Genomic DNA, 19,284 nt, shown 5'->3' with positions numbered 1-19,284 from the left:
GAAAGGCCATCTCTGAATCTTGCAGCCAGGGCGCACTCATTCCACTGAGTAAGCACCGACCATTTCCAAAATTTCTGACAATATATTTCTGCTTCATCTTGCCCCTGAGAGAGAGCCAATAAAGCTTTTTCAGCCTGAATCTCTAGGTTAGGTTCCTCATAGAGCAAACCCAATGCCAGAAAAAACGCATCCACATTGAGCAACGCAGGATCCCCTGGTGCCAATGCAAATGCCCAATTCTGAGGGTCACCCCGCAGGAAAGATATAACAATTTTGACTTGCTGAGCAGGGTCTCCAGAGGAGCGAGATTTCAAAGAAAGAAACAACTTGCAATTGTTCCTAAAATTCAGAAAACTAGATCTATCTCCAGAAAAAAACTCTGGGATAGGAATTCTAGGTTCAGACATAGGAGCATGTACAACAAAATCTTGTATATTTTGAACCTTAGCAGCAAGATTATTCAGGCTGGAAGCCAAACTCTGGACGTCCATGATAAACAGCTGAGGTCAGAGCCATTCAAGGATTTAGAGGAGGTAAGACGCAGCCAGGCTGCAATTAAGGCTAGGCAGCAAACTCTGAGGGGGAAAAAAAACTTCCTCAGACTACTTTTCCTCCTACTTCAGCCAATGCGATTACCACTTTTGGGCCGGCTATACTGTCATGATCCCAATGGCAGGGGATCACAAAAGGACAAGCACAAAAAACAAAACAAGCTCTAGGGTGATGGAAACTGAGCTGACCGCGATCCTGAACCTAAACACACAACTAGCTGTAGCCGGGGAACGTGCCTACGATGATTCCTAGACGTCTCGCGCCAGCCGAAGGACTAACTTCCCCTATTAGAAGAAACACAGACCTCTCTTGCCTCCAGAGAAACACCCCACAGAAATAGCAGCCCCCCACATGTAATGATTGTGAAATGAGAGGAAAGCACATACGTAGTTATGAAAACAGATTCAGCAAAATGAGGCCCGCTAAAGCTAGATAGCAGAGGATACAAAAGTGAACTGCGCGGTCAGCGAAAAACCCTACAAAAAAACCATCCTGAAATTACTTGAACTCATGTGCCAACTCATGGAACATGAGGAGTAATATCAGCCCACTAGAGCAACCAGCAAAAAGGAATCACATATCTGCAAGCTGGACTAAGACAAAAATTAAGCAAAACGTGGAACAGGAAAATCAAAAACTTAGCTTGTCCTGAAGATTACAGAAGCGGGAAGCAGAGGTAACAAGACACACTGATTACATAGATAGCCGGCGAGGAAATGACAAGAAAGCCAGGTTAAATAGGAAACTCCCATATCCTGATAGAACAGGTGGACACCAGAGACCGCAGAAAACACAAGTCACCCAGTACCATCTGTAACCACCAGAGGGAGCCCAAAAACAGAATCCACAACAGTGTACAGACTGGATTCCTGCAATCCTTGGAGTGGGCAGGACACGTCCTGCGCCACTCGCACGATCTGTACCTGGCTCAACAACATTAACCCAATGGGCAGTGAGGGAAACGTATCGCCCCTGTCCATGCTGACTGGTCCACGCATCGGTGGTGAGGTGGACCTTGCTACTGACGGCGTTCAGTAGCGCATGTTTTATGTTTCCCTCAACATGCCTGTGCAGGGCAGGGACAGCTTGCCTGCTGAAGTAAAAGCGGCTGGGCACCTTGTACTGTGGGACTGCCAATGCCATCAAGTCACGGAAGCTGTCAGTCTCCACCAGCCTGAATGAGAGCATTTCCAGGGACAACAGTTTGGCAATGCCTGCATTCAGAGCCTGTGCTCGGGGGCGGTTGGCCGAGAATGCCCGCCTTTTCTCCCATGCCTGTACTACCGATGGCTGTAGAGTAGACTGGGAGTGTGAGGATGACTGGGAAGGTGGTGCTGTGGGTGGAATTACACAAGGTCTCTGGACAACAGTGCCAGAGGTTCTTCCATGGCGATCCTGGGAGGAAGCCAAACCAGCTGTGCGTGAGCTGGAGGAAGACGCAACACGAGCTGAAGAGGTGGTAGCTGCCGCTGTTGGTTGGCCTACATCTTCAGTGTGTTTCTGTAACTCCACCGCGTGCCTGGTCCGCACATGTTTCCACATATTTGTGGTATTGAGGTTGCTGACATTTTTCCCTCTTTTGACTTTCTGATGACACAGCTTGCATTTGACAAAACAAATGTCATCTGCAACTGTGTCAAAAAAGGACCAGGCACTGCAAGTCTTGGGAGCGCCCTTTTTGGCTTTGGAAAGAGACAGGCTCCTAACGGGTGCCAAAGTGGAGGCTACAGGCTCCGCAGTCTTCCCCCTCCCTCTCCCTCTTTGGCCCGTAAGGGGAATCTCTTCCTCAGAGCTGCTCCCACCACCTTCCTGTTCCTCACGCCACGATGGGTCAACGACCTCATCATCTCCACTACCCTCTGCCACCAACTGCTCCTCCTGGGTAGTCTCGGCAGCACAGTACGCACCAGAAAGCGGCACCTGAGTTTCATCATCAGATGCGTACTGCGCTGTGGTCACCGCAGGCACTGGCCCACCCGCCTCTTCAGAGTCAGAGAGACAAAGTTGTTGGGCATCACTGCACACTACCTCTTCTTCCATTTCTCCAATGCTGCTTGGCTGGCCCCCTGTTTCCAAGCCAAGAGATTCAGAGAACAGAAGTAGAGACGGCTCCTGTCCTGGGCTCTCTGACTGCCTGGCCAATTTGGCAGGTGGTGAAGAGACAGATGGCTGCTCTCCAGTGCTCTGTGCCTGAGAGGATGTGGCACTAACTGAAGTCGATGCCGAGGCGTTAGCTGCCATCCACCCGACAACAGCTTCAATTTGATCTTCACGCAGCAGCGGTGCACGGCGCTCTCCGACAAAGCTGCGCATGAAGGACTGTTCCCTGCTGAAACTGAGTGACGACGAGTCACCGGTGCCCTCAGCAGGCACAGAATCACCACGTCCTCTCCCTGCTCCTCTCCCTGCTCCGCGCCCACGCCCACGTGCCTTACTCCCTGCCCTCTTCATCTTGGTTGACAGATAAAGATAAGCAGAAAAGTACTAAGGCCTTAGTGTGCTTATTCCTGAAATGCTCCTCCTAACAGGTGTAAGAAACACTAATGTTGTAAAGTGTGGACTAAACTTTATTATTTTTCAAATGTGGCCTACACAAGTGTTAAGTGGTGTTTGGTGAACTTTACTTTTTTTTTTTTCTGCAGATCGGACTACAGAGCAAGTTTAAAGGGACTCTGTCACCTGAATTTGGCGGGACTGGTTTTGGGTCATATGGGCGGAGTTTTCAGGTGTTTGATTCACCCTTTCCTTATCCGCTGGCTGCAATATTGGATTGAAGTTCATTCTCTGTCCTCCATAGTACACGCCTGCGCAAAGCAATCTTGCCTTGTGCAGGCGTGTACTATGGAGGACAGAGAATGAACTTCAATCCAATATTGCAGCCAGCATGCAGCCAGCGGGTAAGGAAAGGGTGAATCAAACACCCGAAAACTCCGCCCATATGACCCAAAACCAGTCCCGCCAAATTCAGGTGACAGGTTCCCTTTAACTCACACTGGGACCGTGCAGACAGCCGTAAACGGCGCTGCAAGGCCCAAAAACCCTCCTCTAGGTTATCCTATGTAGTGTTTTTCCACTATTTAGCTGGAGACGGGTGGAAAGACACTAATAGGAAATTTTTTTAAAAATTTTAAACAGGCTGCACTATTTGAAAAAAAGGAAATTTTTTTTCAAGGTATGAGGCAGTAACGCACCCTGAGCTGAATCCAACCGGCTATGGCTGCACACAGACTACAGGGCGAGCTGTGCTCACACGGAGACCGTGCAGACAGCCGTAAACGGCACTGCAAGGCCCAAAAACCCTCCTCTAGGTTATCCTATGTAGTGTTTTTCCACTATTTAGCTGGAGACGGGTGGAAAGACACTAATAGGACATTTTTTTTTTAATTTTAAACAGGCTGCACTATTTGAAAAAAAGGAAATTTTTTTTCAAGGTATGAGGCAGTAACGAACCCTGAGCTGAATCCAACCGGCTATGGCTGCACACAGACTACAGGGCGAGCTGCGCTCACACGGAGACCGTGCAGACAGCCGTAAACGGCGCTGCAAGGCCCAAAAAAAACCCTCTAGGTTATCCTATGTAGTGTTTTTCCACAATTTAGCTGGAGACGGGTGGAAAAACACTAATAGGAAATTTTTTTTAAAATTTTAAACAGGCTGCACTATTTGAAAAAAAGGAAATTTTTTTTCAAGGTATGAGGCAGTAACGAACCCTGAGCTGAATCCAACCGGCTATGGCTGCACACAGACTACAGGGCGAGCTGCGCTCACACGGAGACCGTGCAGACAGCCGTAAACGGCGCTGCAAGGCCCAAAAAACCCCCTCTAGGTTATCCTATGTAGTGTTTTTCCACAATTTAGCTGGAGACGGGTGGAAAAACATTAATAGGAAATTTGAGAAAAAATGTGCAGCAGGCTGCACTATGAGCAAAAAAGGACAACTGTGTGAGGCAGTGTGAACCCCCCCTGAGCTGAATACAACCGGGTATATGGCTGCACACAGACTACAGAGTGAGCTGCACACACACACACACACACACACAGAGACCTTGCAGAACGCTGTTAAAACAGCGCTGCAAGGCAAGAGCAAGGTGAACAGTGAAGAACACACAGCGTTTTGCTAAATTAGCCTTGGGAAAGGAAAATAAAGCAATTAGCTATCTCAACTGGCCCTCAGTTAGAACACAGCGTCCTGTCCCTAACTGAAATCACAGCAGAGTGAGCGCAAAATGGCGGCAGCTTTTTTTATAGTGCAGAGTGACATCATTTCAGCAGCCAATCACAGCCTTGCCAGTACTTACATGCCCACCATGCTAAACAGGATGTGCCCACACTTCCAATCATTCCTCATTGGCTGCTGCGTTCAGTTTGAATTCTGGGAACTTCCGATTCCGGTATCCGATACGCGGGAAGTATCGGAATTCGGTATCGGAATTCCGATACCGCAAGTATCGGCCGATACTCGATACTTGCGGTATCGGAATGCTCAACACTAGTAATGAGCATCCGAGCATTTTAATGCTCTTTCATCCCTAAAATCGATCAAAATTACATATGTAAAAATAAATGGTACCAATGAAAATGCCAATCTATCCCACAAAACAAGCCCTAATTTTGCTCATTCTGCAAAAAAGTTAAAAAGTTACGGCTTTCAAAATATGATAATGCAAAAGATAGATTTTTGAAAATTATTGTTTTTAGTTGTATAATCTTTGATACAGTTGTTTGCCAAAACATGAAAGTTTCATCTCTGAGTATATGGCAGTGAAAAAACTATTTTCATAGAAAAGGTTACCTCGAACTTATCAAATTCTGTGTAGTACCTGTGAGTTCAAAATGCTCACTATATGTCACGCTTGGTGCAGGTAAGTCCGGCCGATGGCAGAACCTACAGTACATAAATAACGGGATGGAATAAGGAGAGGAAGGCTTTAACAGTAGGGAACGAGGGATGAGGCATCTCCTAACTCCAACCTGTGCCTATCTCTAAGCTCCCCTAACGCCCTATGCAGGTCCTTTACCCCACTGCCATCACATGCCTAGTCTCTAGCTGTCACCTCACTATACCCTGGCTAATGTACTGGCTGGCAAGGATGCTAGCCTCACCACTGCAGATGGTTTCAACACAGGGGAAGTGACAATTAGGAAACAGATAGGAAAGGGAAAATGATATTTAGCTATTGTCTCTGCTGCCTTGTTCCAAACAGCAGAGGAAATGGCACCTGAACCCAAACTCCACAGAAGCTGCAGATACACTATGTTCACCAGAGAGCAACAAACTCCAGGCTGGTCTTCATAGAAAAACTCTATTACCAAAAGTCAGCTGATGCATCATGTGATTATTTAAAGCATGTGGGAGAGGTCATCATCCACATCAGCTGACCAGCAACAAAGCAAATGCCAGCAAGGAAACTGACATTAACTCTTGCTGGCCCAAAAGGAAAAAAGCAACATTTAAATTATAGCAGAACCATAGCTGTCACGAATCCAAAAATGAATCGTGACTGTACCCCACTTTCAACGAGGAGCCTCTGGACTCTTAACACTAGACATCACCAGAACTGATGTACGGTAAGGATGCCTTAACCCACTAGGATTTACTTCCATTGTCATCTGATCCTCAGGTTTATGTCAAATGCAGCCCGATGGTGACGGAAATAACTTAGGCTCTGGAGGTGCAACAAACCTCAGGAGCGACGACCTGTGGAATATATTATGTTCCTGCATTACTGGGGGTAACTCCAACTGGAAGTTCCTTGGGCTGAGACCGGCAGACACCTGATAACCCTAGAACTCCAGATCCCACATGCATACTTCCACTTGATGTTTTTAGTGGACACCCACACGTAGTCATTCACACACAGGTCCACACCTAAAAGTTTATTTCAACACATATGTTTCCCAACAGATGGTAATCTCATCAACAGAGTCATCCCGTGTCACCAAACTCATACCTTCAGTATATTCAGAGGGAACCACCTTCTTCCATTGATCCCTCCTCCTGAGAGGACACAAAGACTCAGGGTTTACTTGTGGTGAGGGCTGAGTCTTGCCCCTACTCCCTGGTAGCACCTTAGCTGCCTCCACTGGAGAAGAAGGGATAGATTTGAAAAGGATGGCAGAGACTGTAGCTCCCAGGCAACAGTCTTTACAAGACTAGTCCCAACTAATTACTTAACTGGACTGACAATCTATGACGGGAATGTGTCTCTGCCAGAGAAGGCCTAAGACGATAGTAATTGGTATAGCCTTCAAGACATAGCACACAAGGGACTCTTCATAAATAGTCGTTATGCGCAAGTTGGGTCAAACTGGGTGAGAGCGATATAGTCAATTGCATGAATGGAAATGGGTCCTGTTAGTGTCCTATTAATCAAATCATGAGTCTGAACAAAGCAAGAACCCACCAAATTTACTCCATCTCCAATATCCACAAGAACCAGTACAGTCTCAGTTTCCCCAACAACCACCACTTCAGCAGAAAATGGTAAACTGAGATGTGAATGTTGAGGAAATGTACACACCGTTGTCATCTCCCTCCACATGATCAGGGGAATGTGGCTTTTGTGATGGAGCTTTTTTTGGCGCGAGATGGGCAGACATTGATGTAATGATCAGTCAGACCACAGAAAAAACATGCCCTTCTCCCACGGTGAACCACAGGCAACTTAGTTTGAGGGGAGACTACTCCCACCTGCATGGGTTTGTCATCTGCACCAGTGTGTCCTCCTCCCTAGAAAGAACAACAGGGGGTAGATTCAGTGTACGTCTCTCCCTGAGGGGTCTATTCAGCCAAATAGCAAGGGCTGGACACCCTAGGGGCTGTGCAAATGAGACATGGTGACTGCAATCTATTCTAGCCAAAGTTGTGTTCCAAAACTCAAATGGAGCTCCTTCACTGCCGTTTTGGACAAGCTTTCTGACCATGTTGGGTATCTGCGCAGAAGAAACTGAGTAAAAGATTGTGGGGGTCCATTTTCTTGTGCTACTTCTTGTAAAAGTGAAAAAATGGGGTTAACCCCTTTCTGCCATCAGATGTACTATCCCTTCCATTTGACCTGGGACTTAATTCTCATGGACGGAATAGTATGTCATTAGCGATCGGCCGCACACACGGGTGCTGTACGGCCGATCGCGGCTGGGTGTCAGTTGATTCTCACAGCTGACACCCGGCAATAAGTGCCAGGAGCTGTTATGGACCGCTCTTGGCACTTTAACCCCAAGAATACTGCGATCGAACATGATCGCAGCACAGCATTCCAGGAGCAGGCAGAAGGCTGACAGCCCCTCTGCCTTTGGATCGGAGACCCCGCGGAGTGACACAGGGTCCCGATCGCTGCTATGGTAACCCGATGTTATCATGACAACATCCAGGTTACCAGAGCTGAGAAACTTCCTGTCATGCGCAGAGTATGTTGGGAAGTCTCTCAGGTCAGTGCGCAGGAACTGCAGCGCTCACAGCTTCTGTAGCATGCAGATACTGTTTCATCTGCATGCTGTAGAAGCGATGATGAAATTCGGAAAACAGAAACATATAAATAAAAAGATACTTTAATAATAGGTATACAAAAGTAAATAATAAATATAGATAATAAAAACACAGGGTAAAGTGAACAAGGATAATGCTGAAGGATCACCGATGCTGTGCACCCGCAAAAGGTAAACAAGGAGTGTTTATCTATTAAGATCAATAGTAGCAGTAATCGTGACCAAATAGTCCAAAAATAGTAAAAATAGATGCGGATAAATAACGCTTACCAGTATATAAGTTGGAAGGTTAGCAGCACCGGACAGGACCCGGAAAAAACGCCAACATAGGTTTCGCTTTTTGTATAGATGCTTTCTTAAGGGATCTAATGAAAAACAATATATATATATATATCTAGAGTGGCTGGTCACATGGTCGGATCTGGCCAATAACATCAATTCAGTTGGCACATGTGCATTAGCATCAACAGGTCCTGCACTGACACAAGTATCAGGCACAACTGCACATTAGTGGTTACTTGGGTAACTGGTCACATGATTTAATCTGGCCAATACTGTCAGTTCAGTCGGCACAGTTCCCCTCATGGGCAGGGAAGAGTGATTTCCCACTAGTTAACCCCTTTAGTGAACCCCATAAAAAAATAAATAAAAAACGAGGTACAAAACAATGCTTTATCATCATACTGCCTAAAAAAACGTCGAATAACACGCGATCAAAAAGACGAGTATAAATAAACATGGTACCATGAAAACTTCATCTTGTCTCGCAAAACATTAGCGGCCATACAGCATCATCAGTGAAAAAATAAAAAGGTTATAGCTGTCAGAATAAAGAGATGCAAAAATAATTATTTTTATTTAAAATTGTTTTTATTGTATATAAGCGCCAAAACATAAAAAAAATTATATAAATGAGGTATCACTATAATTGTACTAACCCGAAGAATATAACTGCTTTATCAATTATGCCACACATGGAACAGTATAAACGCCTCCCCCCAAAAGAAATTCATGAATTGCTGGTTTTTGCTCATTTTGTCTCCCAAACATCGGAATAAAAAGAGATAAAAAAGTAATGTGCCTAAAAACGGTAGCAATAAAAACGTCAAACTCGTCCCGCAAAAACAAGACCTCACATGACTCTGTGGGCCAAAATATGGAATATCATAGCTCTCAAAACATGGTGATGCAAAAACTATAAAAGCGTCTTTTAGTTTGTCACAGCAGCCAAACATAAAAACCCGCTACAATGCCTCTTTCACGTGTTCTGATATTTCCAATTCTAGAGATGTCAGTGTCCATGTGTGTAATTCTTGTGGAACATGTGTGGCATGCGTGTGCCGCTTGGGTACCACAAGGATGGGCACCAGGGAAGAAGCGTTACAGTAAACGCTGTTCCCCGATACTGGGTGCTGAACATGGCTCTCATCATTCTCCTCTGCTCTGTCGCGATCAGCACAAGCAGGGGAGAGTGATTAGAGCCGTGTTCAGAATCTGGCGCTGGGGAACAGCGCTTACTGTAATGCTTCTTCGCCGACTCCGATGCTGGTCACATGGATGACATCATTGTGTGTTATGCGTATGCACGTGTGCTGGATGTTTTGTGGCCATGCTGACATTAAAAAACGGACATGAAAGCTTGTTTTGCCAATGGACACAAGGTCCGTGGAAACACACTGACATGTGCACAGAATCATTTACTTGAATAAGCAAATAGCGCTCCTTTCCGCATGGCTGCCCAAAAGTTTAAAATTCTGTGACACACCCATGGTGTCAATATTACCACTGCATTCCTAGATGAACTCTTTGAGAGGTGAAATTCGTAAAATGGGGTCACTTATGGGGAATTCTGCTGTTTTGGCAAATCATGGGCTCTCCCAATGGGTCATGGCACCTGCAAACCATAACAGAAAAATCTCGTACCCCTTGCCTTCTGAGCTCTACAATGTGCTTAAACAGTGGTTTACCCCCACATTTGGGGTATCAGTGTACTCAGGACAAATTGCACAATACATCTTGAGGTCCAATTTCTTCTGTTACCCTTGGGAAAATAAAATATTTGGGGGTAAAAAGATCATGTTTGTGGAAAAAATATGATTTTTATTTTCACTCCCTGGCGTTATAAACTTTAGTGAAACACCTGGGGGTTCAAAGTTCTCACCACACACCTAGATAAGTTCCTTGGGGGTCTAGTTTCCAAAATGGGTTCACCTGTGGTGGGTTTCCATGGTTTAGGCACATCAGGGGCTCTCCAAACGCAACATGATGCCAGCAGACCATTCCATCAAAGTCTGCAAACCAAAACGTCACTACTTCCCTTCCGAGCCCCGACGTGTGCCCATACAGTAGTTTTCTCCCACATGGGCTAATATACTCAAGACAAATTGGACATCAACTTTTGGGGTTCAATTTCTCCTGTTATCCTTGGGAAAATAAAAAAATGGGGACTAAAAATCATGTTTGTGGAAAAAATATGATTTTTTTATTTTCACGCCCGGGCGTTATAAACTTTAATGAAACACCTGGAGGGTCAAAGTTCTCAACACACATCTTGATACGTTCATTTGGGGGTTTAGTTTCCAAAATGGGGTCACTTGTGGGGAGTTTCAATGTTTAGGCACATCAGGGGCTCTCCAAACGCAACATGGTGTCCGATCTCAATTCCAGCCAATTTTGCCTTGCGCTCAAACAGTGGTTTACCCACACATATCGGATATCAGCGTACTCAGGACAAATTTCACAATAGCTTTTGGGGTCCTGTTACCCTTGGGAAAATAAAAATTGAGGGTGAAAAGATAATTTTTGTGGAAAAAATATGATTTAATTTTACGGCTCTATGTTATAAACTTCTGTGAAGGCCTTGGGGGTTCAAAATGCTCACCACACATCTAGATAAGTTCCTTTTGGGGTCTAGTTTCCAACGTGTTGTCTCTTGTGGGGGTTTCCACTGTTTAGGCAAATGAGGGGCTCTCCAAACGCGACATGGCGTCTGATCTCAATTCCAGCCAATTTTGCATTGATAAAGTCAAACGGCGCTCCTTCCCCTCCGAGCTCTGCCATGCGCCCAGACAGTGGTTCCCTCCTCTTATGGGGTATCAGCGTACTCAGGACAAATTGCACAATAACTTTTGGGGTCCAATTTCTCTTGTTACCCTTGGGAAATTAAAAAAAATTGGATCTGAAGTAATTTTTTTGTGAAAAAAGTTAAATGTTAATTTTTTTTAAACATTCCAAAAATTCCCGTGAAGCACTAGAAGGATTAATAAACTTCTTGAATGTGGTTTTGAGCACCTTGAGGGGTGCAGTTTTTAGAATGGTGTCAATTTTGGGTATTTTCTATCACATAGACCCCTCAAAGTGACTTCAAATGTGATGTGGTCCCTAAAAAAATGGTGTAAAAATGAGATATCGCTGTTTAGCTTTAAACCCTTATAACTTCCTAACAAAATAAAAATTTGGTTCCAAAATTGTGCTAATGTAAAGTAGATATGTGGGAAATGTTACTTATTAAGTATTTTGTGTGACATAGCTCTGTGATTTAAAGGCCTGAAAATTCAAAATTTGAAAATTGCAAAAATTTCTAAATTTTTGCCAAATTTCCATTTTTTTCACAAATAAATACAAGCCCTATCAAAGAAATTTTACCACTATTATGAAGTAAAATATGTTTTGAGAAAACATTGTCAGAATCACCGGGATTCATGGAAGCATTCCAAAGTTATTACCTCATAAAGAAACAGAAGCCAGAATTGTAAAAATTGGCCCGGTCATTAACGTGCAAACGACCCTCGGGGAAAAGGTTTAAAGCAACATTTAGGAGTAAAACTTAAAAAAAATTTCACTCAAAACTGTCCCCATTGAGGCTCACAATCTAGCTTCCCTACCAGAATGTCTTTGGCGTGTGGGAAGAAACAACACACGCAAAGAAAGGAGAAAACTCCTTGCAGATGTTGTCCTTGGTGGCATTTGAACCCAGGACCCAAGCGCTGCAATGCTAACTACTGAGCCACCATGCTTCCCACAATACAGCAATGATAACTTTTTATGCAATTTACTTCCAGACTAAAAAGCACCTAGAACCTAAAAATGCTAATGTTATAAAATTAGAAAGCGGGAATATAAACTATGATTAAACAGAATAGATAGAAATGAAATCAGTTTGAAGCATACATGGTTGATTAGCCATAATGAATGTCTTCTGTTCCTGAAGATGAGTAATGCGAGTTGTCTTGGGCCCTCTAGCATTGAATTGATGTTCTTTCATTTATTAGCTTTCTACTATAAGACATTGCATTCACATGCAGTGGTCATAATCCACTGTCTACAACTGTAGCAGCACTTTGTAGCTATGGTCTTTGCATTGTTTCCTGAATAATCACTTAATCTTGCAGGGAAAGAGCTATTTCATCTGCAAGATCTCACGGCCCACTGTAATTGCCATGAGGTTTTGCAGGTGACAGAGCTATTTCCTTGTAAGATTAAGTGGTTGGGTAGGAAAATAGTGGAAAGAAGATAGCAGCCGAAAGGTTTTAGCCGCACATAAACACAGCATGAGAGAGATGGTAACAATAGCAGAAAACATTGTTGATACCGTTACATATTACTATTTTTGTTTCTTATTGTAGAGCTTAGTATTCGGTGTATAACAACAGCTCAGTTTAAGATTACCTCTTCCTCTAACGTAAGTTAGGTGTTACATACTAAACTAGCTTTGCCTTTGCAGTCTTATGCCACTGCTCTGATAATGAGTGGTACTGATAACGGAGGAGTCAGAACTGATACCATTGCTGGGTATTGCGCCAACCACTCATCATGTTGTTTAATAATCAAAAGGTTAGTTCGCCTGCTTGACAGTATGACGGCTGTCCGGTTTTATTCCATTTTTACAGCTGATGTAAATTAAGTTGCTCTTCTGCTGATTTTGTCTTATAACACTATAATTAACTTTGGATAATCTCGTCAACCCAATTATTTAAGACTTGCCAAAAAGGAAAAAAAGGACATTAGGTAGATAAGTAAGTACACATACAGTCAAATTCTTCATGACTGTTATCCTCTGCCAAGGCAGTGAATGATATAGCAAACACTGCACTGTGCTTTCCCACGGCTCCCTACTTCTCATATATTTTGTTATTTTGAGAGAGGAGTGACAAACACTTGCTAGGTAAAATGTTCCAAATTTTAAAAATTGTCCCCAATTGAAAAAAACTGACTGAAAAAAACAAACACTAAAGTAAACTTTAGGCTTTTACATAGTTGTTCTAACCTTAACAAGATTAAGGGGTAGGATTAGATTTATGATTAGTGATAGAGTTAGCACTAGATTTACTGACTGTGGTTGAAGTTAGGACTAAGGTTAAAGTTAGCACTAGAGATAGGGTTAGTGCTTGCATTAGGTATAGGGTTAGGTGCGTGGCTAGGATAATAAAATAGCTACACTAAAAGAAAAAGTAAAACAAAAATTATGGTACCTAGGTTAGAGATTGCACAATACTTGCCTTGCCAAAGACCGATCCAATACTTCTCTACTGGTTTATGTACTAAATAAGTAGCAGCTACTGCTGTGACTTAAAGGAAACCTGTCACCAGATTTTTCCCATATGAGGTAAGGACAGTACCTGTAATCCCTCATACACAGCATTCTATTATGCTGTATACATGCCAACAATTCGGCCTGCAAGACAAAAAAAGACCTTTTATAAGTACTCATATAGGAGGCGGTCCAGTCCGATAGACTTGATCTAGGTCGGGTGCCACTTCTCTTCTTGCGATCTTTGTCCTCCTTGTCTGCTTCATGTGGATGACACATCTGTCGAGGGCAGAGCAAAAGTGCTTAGTACTACAGTGTGCCAAAGAGAGCTGGCACTTGCGGACTGCAGTGCTAGGGCAGAGAGAAGTATGCCTCTGCAAGTGCTGGACATTGTGTGCATGATGTAGGATGCGTCATCCACACGAGGCAGAAAAAGAGGATGATGATTTCAAGAAGGTAGGATGGGCCAGACATAGACATTGGACTGGACAGGTGAATATAATAAAAGGTCTTTTTCTTGTCTTGCAGGCCAGATTGGGGGTATATATTCAGCATATTATAATGTTGTATATGGGGGGCTTGCAGGTACTGGCCTTACCTGATATGGGACAATTTTGGTGACAGGTTTAACTGCAGAGGAAAAATGAAAACTACAATTCTCTTTGAGGTAGTAGTCGCTGTGATTTTGAAGAAAGTGAGGCTCTTACTCTTTAAATGTTCAACTAGTCTATTGTATGCTCCTGTGAGAGAATGAGGGCTATCATGGCTCCTGGGGAAGCAAGCATTCTATAGAATTTGTCTAGAAACCAGCACTTAGAAGGTGATGGGCTGCTTTGAGTACTAGAGAGCATTGGCACCTGCCTGGGCTACTAGGGAATACAGGAAGTACCTGCTATGACTACTGGTGAAGCAGGGGGGCAACTTTAATGACAAGCAAAGTAAAGGGTGCATACTACTAGGAATATGCCAGTCATGGTTGTAATTTCTAAGGGACTTTCTACTATGACTACTAGGGGAAGCGGTTCAAAAAGAATTTAGCACAATAATGTCAATGCATAACATAAGTAAAAAAAGGTATTTAGAAAACCTACCAATTATGAATTTGGCCCATAGTTTGAGGCTATTTCACTAGTACAGTTTTAACCCTTTTCTGACATTTGTCATAAATGTGCCTGTGCCCTGGGCCTATTTTACCAGGGATGGATTATTACAGCTGACACTAGGTGCCAGAAGCGGTCATGCACTGCTCCCGACACTGTAACCCCCTAAATTCTGCGATTGAATGAGATTGCAGCATTCTGGGAGCTGGAAGAGGGATGACAGCCCCTCTGGTCTTGGATCAGAGACCCTGTGGCATGACGAGGCATCCCGATCCTTGCCAAGGTGACCTGGCACCATGACAACATCCAGGTCACCAGAGCTAGTAAAGTTGCTTGATCATGTGCAGTGCATGATCAGCTACTTTCTATGACACTGCAGAGCATTGCTGTGTCCACAACGACCTGATTTATAAAACTGTCCCACTTGTTAACCTCTTCAGTAAACACCAAAAATAAATAAAAATGAAGTAAAAACAATGCTTTATAATCATATTGCCAAACAAAATATAGAATAAAACACAATCAAAAAGATGGATATAAGTAAACATGGTGCACTGAAAACGTCATCCTGTCCTGCAAAAAACAAGATGCCATATAGCGCCATAAGCTGTAAAATAGAAAAGTTATAGCTTTCAGAATAAAGAGATGCAAAAATATATATTTTTTCTCTAAAATAGTTTTTATTGTGTAAAAGTGGCAAAACATAAATTAAAAATATATACACGTGATACCGCTGTAATAGTACTGAACCGATGAATAAAGCTGCCTTACCAATTTTGCCGCACACGGAACGGCATAAACCTCCCCCCCAAAAAAAATCCAGAATTGCTTGTTTTTGCTCATTTTGCCTCATGTGCCCAAAAATGGTACCAATAAAAAGGTTAACTCGTCCCTCAAAAAACAAGCCCTCACTTGACTCTGTGGGCCAAAATATGGAAAAATTATAACTCTCAAAATATGGTGATGCAAAAACTATTTTTTTTTGCAAAAAATGATTAATAGCGGGTCAGGAGCCAACCCAATCAGTAGCAATGGCTTAGGTCAGAGGACTTAGGGTACAATTAGAGCAAGGAAAGCGACAATAGTAAATATTATAGCTGTTACTCCAAAAAGGCTAAGGAGTGTTTACAAAAAGTATAAAAAAGATATTACAAAAATGAGACAAATATAGTATGTACAGACAATTATAAATAAAAAGGTATTATAGTTGAAAAAATATTTACAGTTATCTCATATCATGGTTGCCATGCGGTGTGGGGTCAGGGAGTGACATCCTAATGCAACATGCTGGTTGCACAGCCTCCTGTAGCAGGCTTCCTGGGCAAAAGACCCACTCATAACTCAGCAGGTTAAAGATATACCCTCTGATCGTGACATCACTGGGTGGGCTGAGTTATGAAATGCACTCCTCTTATCTCAGAGGGACTGAAACTTACTGAAAACTCATAACCCTCGTAGCGCTGGGATGGCACCCCGCATAGCAACGATGGAACTACCATTCTTCCAAGCATGAGCTAGGTGTTAATTTGAGCCCAAACATGAAGTATCTGTATGACCCGGTTAAGTAGTAATCCATTTCTCGGATTCTGCTGGTACGGGAAATTAGAAAACGCACTGGTGTGTAGCTCTATCATTGCACATTCCAAATACGTAACTTTAACCCTTATATCACTACTTGGGGTCGAGTTATTTCATCTTGAATAACACTATCCTACAACAAAGGGACACATGTTTCCAGAACTGCTTTCAGCCAGTTTCACAGTTGCCAGGAGGGAGGAGGGATGATTGGTTTAGAATTACACAGACATGGTGAGAGGCCATGCAGCTGTTTGTCTGCCGAAGTACTTTGTGTTTAGAACAGCAACCCTAATGGATGTAGCCAAGCTCAGTGTGCGTGATAATTAAGAACTGTGAGAACTGGCAGTGTCTGTCTTTTTAGGATTGCTTGAAAGTGCCGTCAGCCACAGTTTTGTGCACTTCTGAAAAAGAAAGACAATGCTGAACAGAGGTCAGAAGGAGTCCAGAGTAACTCTGTGGCCTCATTATAGTGAATGGATCCCTCGGGGGTTTCATCTGAATCACATCACTCAGAGATTTAGATGGAAACCCCAAAGTAAGCGCTCAGCGTAAAGTGCCTGATAAATGTCATCCCAAATGTTTTGTAAAATGGTCCCAATAAAAGCTACACCTCAATCCACAAAAAAGCAATCCTTGCTCAGGTCTGTTACCTGCTAATGGAAATATAAGGGGTTTTCAAATTACTGGTAGCACAAAGGCTCTGGAAAAGTGAATTGGCTCCTCACCCATCAAAAGAATTTCAGCAAACTCTCCGCTCCCAAATCCAAATGCCCCCTTCCTTCTAAGCCTCCAAATGCCCCCTTCCACAGTGTACCTAAACCACATATAGTGTCCACTTTTGGCATTTCTGAAGCCTGCCTAACTTACGGGTGCATGCCCTCAGAAGCACAGGCTGGGCATAACATACTGGTGACTGCAACATACTGGAGACTGAAACGTACTGGTCAATACAGCATACTGGTCACTACTAGAGTTGAGCGAAACGGGTCGAAATTTTTCAAAAGTCGCCGACTTTTGGCAAGGTCGGGTTTCATGAAACCCGACCCGACCCTAGTGTGGGGTCGGCCATGAAGTCGGCGATCTTTTGAATCTAGAATCGGAATTCCGATACCGATTCCCGATATGTTTAAGATATCGGGAATTGGTATAGGAATTCAGATTTAAGTGTAAAATAAAGAATGAAAATAAAAAATATCGCAATACTTACCCTCTGACGCGCCCTGGTACTAACCGGGAACCTTCCTTCCTTAGAATCAGCCTTCCAGGACCCTGCGGTGACGTCGCGGTGACGTCGCAGCTTGTGATTGGCCGCGCGGCCGCCCATGTGACCGCTTGCGCGACCAATCACAAGCCGCGACGTCACCGAAGGTCCTGGAAGGGCTGATTCTTAGGAAGGAAGGCTGCCGGAAAGAAGCAGGGCGCGTCCGAGGGTGAGTATATTCCTATTAGGGATATACTCACCCTCGGACGCGCCCTGCTTCTTTCTGGCAGCCTTCCTTCCTAAGAATCAGCCCTTCCAGGACCTTTTGTGACGTCGCGGTGACGTCGCGGCTTGTGATTGGTCGCGTGAGCGGTCACATGGGCGGCCGCGCGGCCAATCACAAGCCGCGACGTCACCGCGACGTCACCGCAGGGTCCTGGAAGGCTGATTCTAAGGAAGGAAGGTTCCCGGTTAGTACCAGGGCGCGTCAGAGGGTAAGTATTGCGATATTTTTTATTTTAATTCTTTATTTTACACTAAAATATGGATCGCAGGGGCTGAAGGAGAGTTTATGCTCCTTCAGACCCTGGGAACCATGGAAACCCAATGCACTGCATTGGGTTTCGGGTTTCGGCCGACCCCGACCCCGACTTTTTTATAGGATCGGCCGATTTCACTCGACCCGACTTTTGAAAAAGTCGGGTTTCGTGAAACCCGACCCGATCCTATAAAAGTAAAGGTCGCTCAACCCTAGTCACTACAATGGCAGTTTGCAATTTTCATTTGGCAACATTCATTGCTGCTTGTTTCTGGAAAATACCTATGAGTCAAAATCATCACTACACCTGTAGATAAATTCAACAAGGGGTATAATTTCCAAAATGGGGTCACTTTAGGGGGGATTCTGCTCTTCTAGCAATTAGGCGCTCTGTATATAGAGCCTGCAAACTGTTCTAGGAACATCTGTGCTCCAGGAGGCAAAATGTAGAACAACAAATGGCATTTTATAGAAGAAGCGCTAGCGGCCGTCCCAATATCCACCTGAAGAAGACGGCGCACGCTGTTGAAACGCGTTGTGGTTTTACCCTAACTGGTGTCTGTGTTCTCCTACTGCACTCCTGAGACTGTCTATTCTGTTTCTGTTGCCAGGAGGCAAAATAGCACTTTGTTTCTCCCAAGTCATTCTACATATGGCTAAGTAGTACTGTACAGCCACATATGGGGTATTGCCACATTTAGTAGAAATTGTGTGACAAATTTTTGGTGCCCTTTTTACCCACTTCTTGTGTGAAAATGTAAAATCTGGGACTAAAACTAAATTTTGGTGGTAAAAATGTAGTTATTTTTTCTTCACTGCCCAATGGTATAAAATTCTTTGACACATCCGTGGTGTTACTATGATCACTGCACAACTAGATAAATTCATTCAGAGGTGTGATTTGTAAAATGGGGTCACTTATGGGGGGTTCTGCTGTGTTGGCACCTCATGGGCTCTCCCAGTGGGTTATGGCACCTGCAAACCATAACAGTAAAATCTGGTTCTCCTTGCCTTCTGAGCTTTGCCTGTGCCTGAAAAATATTTCCAGATTAAATGTAGGGTATTGGCGCACGCAGAAAAAAATGGACCTCACTTTGTTTTCCAAAAAATTCCTATTAGCCCTTAGAAAAATTAAACATTTTGGGCTGAAACAACATTTTAGTGTTAAAAATCTCATTTATTCTTTCTTCACCGCTTAATGGTATAAAATTCTGTGAGGCACATGTAGTGTCAATATGATCACTGCACCCTAGATTATTTTATTTGGAAGTGTAGTTTGTAAAATGAGTTCACATATAGG

General features: G+C 43.7%; 1 protein-coding gene across 1 annotated transcript in view; it reads left to right on the top strand.

Moving 5' to 3' along the window:
* The window catches only part of GC (GC vitamin D binding protein), a 381,762-nt gene that overhangs the window by 133,895 nt on the left and 228,583 nt on the right, over positions 1–19,284 (top strand). The gene's annotated exons all lie outside the window — the stretch shown is intronic.

This window comes from Ranitomeya imitator, chromosome 1 (assembly GCF_032444005.1).
Source record: "Ranitomeya imitator isolate aRanImi1 chromosome 1, aRanImi1.pri, whole genome shotgun sequence".
Taxonomy (NCBI): Eukaryota; Metazoa; Chordata; class Amphibia; order Anura; family Dendrobatidae; genus Ranitomeya; species Ranitomeya imitator.
Note: the sequence above shows the minus strand (reverse complement) of the source record. Positions and strands in the feature narration are given on the sequence as shown.